Source organism: Vicia villosa, linkage group LG4 (genome assembly GCF_029867415.1).
Source record: "Vicia villosa cultivar HV-30 ecotype Madison, WI linkage group LG4, Vvil1.0, whole genome shotgun sequence".
Classification (NCBI taxonomy): Eukaryota; Viridiplantae; Streptophyta; class Magnoliopsida; order Fabales; family Fabaceae; genus Vicia; species Vicia villosa.
The window spans coordinates 80,910,967-80,915,711 of record NC_081183.1 but is presented as its reverse complement, the minus strand read 5'-3'; the positions used below and the strand labels follow the sequence as shown (position 1 = coordinate 80,915,711).

The 4,745-nt window shown below is 31.7% G+C and overlaps 1 long non-coding RNA gene across 2 annotated transcripts; it reads right to left on the bottom strand.

The window, feature by feature from the left end:
* Positions 1 to 1,346: 1,346 nt before the first annotated feature.
* On the bottom strand, positions 1,347 to 3,979 carry LOC131599284 (uncharacterized). 2 transcript variants are annotated; one of them, XR_009282691.1, is made up of 6 exons: positions 3,604 to 3,979; positions 3,338 to 3,499; positions 3,147 to 3,245; positions 2,672 to 2,762; positions 1,625 to 1,715; positions 1,347 to 1,525 (listed from the first exon to the last, which is right to left on the bottom strand). It is a non-coding gene; the product is annotated as an uncharacterized LOC131599284 (long non-coding RNA). The 2 variants fall into 2 exon arrangements; XR_009282690.1 differs by having other exon boundaries at positions 3,349 to 3,499.
* Positions 3,980 to 4,745: the final 766 nt, after the last annotated feature.

Below are 4,745 nucleotides of genomic sequence, written 5' to 3'. Positions count from 1 at the left end.
ATAAATTTTATTATTTTCAATTATTATTAAATATTAATTATTTATGAATGGCTTAATCTATAGGATAAGAAAATTAATTCTTCTGGAATTAACAAATTTACCATTTTTTTCTTTGGCTGCCACTTCATTCATTTGGATGAATTTTGTCTAATTGAACTAATCTCCAACCAACTAAACTCACTTTTCACTTTTGTTGTCAATTGACTAACATTACTTTAGTTTTATTTTATTAGAACCGCTCCTTTTCATTTGAAAAAAAAACTGATATAGGACAAACTAGGACACAAAATTCACTTCAAGCAATATCAGTGTTCTGCAGTAAATAATCATTTTCAAAACCTCTTTAGCATTCCGATTGCATTTCTTCTTCTACTTAAAGTTTGTATGTTTAACTAATATTTACTTCAACTTAAATAAATACTAATTAAAAATTATGACTATTGTTGTCCAAATACAACCAAAAGTTAATGATAACAAAAGAGTAACATTAATCTGTCTTTCAACTTTTCCTTTCACGTATAGGGGTGTAAATTTGCATATGTTAATAGAAATTTTATATTGGGGATCTTTTTTCTCCGTAGAAATGTGGACGAAAAAAAATTTCTACGGAGAAAATGTGGACTGGGAAAGTACCATTCGCCCCGTGGATTTCCCGACTCCGACCATATTATTTTATTTTTATATTTTATAAATTATATAATATATAATTATATAATTTTACATAAAAAATATTAATGTATTAGAAAATGAAGAGTCATTAGTTGATCATTTTATTTTCATGTTTTATTGTATAATGTATTGTTTCACTTGCGCTAGATGACAGCGATACCGCAGTTAGGGGTGGACATCGGTTCGGGCCGGATCGGGTTCGGGCCCAAAACCTCAATCCGGCCCAACCCTCGGGTGAATTATGTTGGCCCAATTCCAACCGTTTTTACATTCGGTTTTTTACGGGTTCGGTTAAAATCGGTTCGGTTTATTATATCGGTTTTTTTCGGTTAGGCATATTATTGGGCCATATCAAATTTTAAGCCCAAATTTAAAATCAGTCCAATCTTTTAATATATTCAGCCAATAATTTACTGGGCTAGTATAAATTATGGCCCAACTAAAATTATTACTTTTTTTAAATCCTTTTTAAAATTCAGAAATGGAATGATTTTTTCAGTTTTTAATTATAAAAAATTAGGTTATTTTGATATTCTATTCCAATTTGCCTAAACTATTATATTTAATTCTTCCATTAAAAAACAAAGTTATCTATATTTTATTATTCAAAAATTAGAAAATTAAAAATGTTTATCAAGTCTAAATACCACAATATTTATTCTGTACATATTTGTTTGTGATCTCTTGATGCTTATCTATAATGCAATTTATATTCTATTTCTTGAATATAACCTTTATTATAAACTTTTTCAACTATCTTTTTTTTTTCTCTTCAAATGCTATTTTGATATTTAATAGACTTGAAGATGTCTCTCTCAAAACAACCTTTACGCCATAATTCAATCAGAACAAGATCCTACATATAAAAAAGATAGAATTAATATTAGAAAAAAATAATAAAATGGAAAACAATTTAATAAAATCTTTATTAAACAAGCAGCAATTAGCAACTTACATAAATATACTATTGAATTAGAGCCTTAGCAGAAAGTGCTTTGTCATTCTCATTTTCTTCTCTCCTGGTAAGTCTAATCCAAAATAGTATCCTTCATATTATAATAAAATGATGTTAAGTTGATAAATTTCATATATAAGGCTAGAGTGCATTGAACCACATACACATGAACCACATGCTGAAATGATAAAATGAAACTAAATAATTCCCATAGATCCACATGAATTCCACAGTTTAGAGTCACAAATTCAATATACTACTAACACAATATTTAAGCAAAAGCTAAACTACATATATCTTTTCACAACCTGTTGTTATATTGATAACTTAGTAATAAATAAATTTAAAGATGGATAAAATAAACAAATTCCCCAGCAATTCATTTGTTAACCAAGAACAATAAATGTTAACTTATATTCCCATGACAAAACAAACAACGACCATGCTTTCTAGTTTTCAGCTATGGTTAAATAATGAGGGTCAGGATGCAAATAATCAAGGTATACTGAAGAGGTCAAGGAACTAAAATTAAAACTGAGTTTAATTTCAAAGGAAAAGTATAAAGCAATCATAACTACACATTAAGTTGGTCTACAAACAGTGGCGGAGCCAAAAATTTTAGGGAGCCTGGGCAAAAATTTTACACTTTATTTTTACTAATTTTATAATCTGTTTCTACTAATTTTGCCCTTGATTTTGTCTAAAAAATTTGCCATTGATTTTGTCTAAAAATTTTGCCCCCTGTTTTTACTAATTTTGCCCTATATTTTGTCTAAAAATTATTAATTTTGCCCCTGGTATTGTCTAAAAATCTACTATTAAGTGGGGGAGTATACAACGGGGTTGAGCCCGGGCGCGTGCCCGGGCTGGCTGGGCTATACATCCGCCCCTGTCTACAAATAATTCAAATAATAATCACTCAAAAAATCATAGTGCAAAGTATACTTGAGTTACCAAATAGCAACAAATATGACCAACACAGTGTGCTTGTAATGTTCAAAAAACAGACGAAGGAACATAACTAATGAATAATTCATTTTCAATTACCTTGTAGAACACATTGCTTCTCAAATAGTTCCATAGTAGATGTTGTGTCAAACGAATTCGCCACCCAAGAGTCAGCCTTACTGTCAAATGCCTGAGGAGCAATATACAATTCTCTCAAATTTTGATACATAAAAGGAATAATAGACCAACAAATTTTGATATATAAAAATCCCAAAAAAACTACAGCATCCAAACAGAATACTGAGATTTAAAATTATTACATCCATAAAACACAATACTAAGCTTCAATCTGGGTGGGCTTGTCCTGTGTTGTAAATATAATATCAAAAGCATTGAGTGATTAGAACCATATTGTCAAAGTTACTTTAGTTTGGATAAACAATCACAGTGAAAAGGTTTATCATGTCAACAAATCACAACCAAATCTATGAAAACAAAAAATTGTAAAAGTAAATGTTACAGCAAAATAAAAAAGAGAGTATATTTCCATGATGAATGAGTTATGAGTAATTACCAAAAACAAGCGATATGTTGACTTTGTTGGTTTAAAGATAGTATCCAAAGGTCCAATATCTTCAACCATGAAGAAATTTCTGCCAAAACATAACTTTTTCTGCAATAATAACAATAATAAATTTCATTAAAACTTTTCCAGAAACACATAGAAGAAAACAAATGAAAAATATTAAGGTTACTAGATCTGACTTGAACCCAACCTATTCTTCAGATCCTTCACATTCTGGGATGTGTGAGTCTTTTCCTTATGTCTTTACAAAAAGACATGGAGTTTGGCTTGTCACTCTCAAAGCATTGATGGACTTACTCCTCAAGAAGCGCAACATCAAGAAAACGATCCCCCTTAACAAACTGCAGATCAAGGAACATTATTTGTAGATGGAGAAGATACAGAGATATAGAGTGAAATGAAAATGGACATACTGAGATGAAGATAGATGGATATATTAACAAACCTTAGATTAATCTTTCATCGACGACAATTGATAAAGAGAGATATATTGGCCTCAGATTTCAAACGGCGCAGATGAAGGGAAGAGAAAAATTAACACATATGAAGAAGAGATTAGGGTTATGAGCTTAAATTAGGTCTGAAATGAGTGTGGATCTGGTTCAATATACTGGGTTGGGCTTGTTGGAACTAAGGAAAGGCCCTAATAATTTACTGCATTCGGTCGGTTTCGGTCACCGACGGATGCTAAAACTAAATCCGAACCGACCGATTATATCCACTTAAACCCAATTTAAGTCACCCGACCACCCGTGTACCCGAACCAAACCGACCCAATCACTCAAAAAACACTCGGACCGGATCGGATTCAGTCGGTTGATAGTTTTTTGTCCAGCCCTGACCGCAGTAGTAAATTAGTGGAAACATTGTAGCAACAAGTTCTATTAATATTTATTATTTTTTTACAGAAAAATATTAGCAATAACATAGTTTTGATCGAAAAGTATAAAAAATTTCTTAAGATTTAATCTCTGTGGATCTGTGGGGATGGAGATGGAGAAAAATACCTCCCAGTAGCGGAGATTGGGGAAGGGGATGAGAAATAAATTTGAGGGCATGGCGGAGAGCGGGGAAGCATCCTCCGAACATTCCTTTCCCCGTTGATATCCCTACTCACGTCCCTTCAATATTTTTTTAGTTTATTTTCTCTCAAATTTCTCTCTTCTATTATATATATATATATATATATATATATATATATATATATATATATATATATGTGTGTGTGTGTGTGTGTGTGTGTGTGTGAGAGAGAGAGAGAGAGAGAGATATTGGATCGAACTCTAATATGGTCAAAGTGTAGCTTCTGGGTTCGACAGTTCGACAGGGTTAAGCATGAAGTCGAAGGTTGTTCACATGCTGGTGTCGAATTGTGCAAGCTGTAATCGAAGATGGATCTAGCATGCAGTTGTCGAAGATGCTAGGGTTGTTAGCATGTTAAATTAGGTTTTAGTGTTTAAACCCTAATTTTTTAAGTTAGCTTGTGTGATGGGCCTTGTGGAAAAAGCTCATTAGTTAGTATGTTAGGTTTTATTATAAATAACATACTAGTCTCTCATCATCGCATACTGCAAATGCTAATTTAGG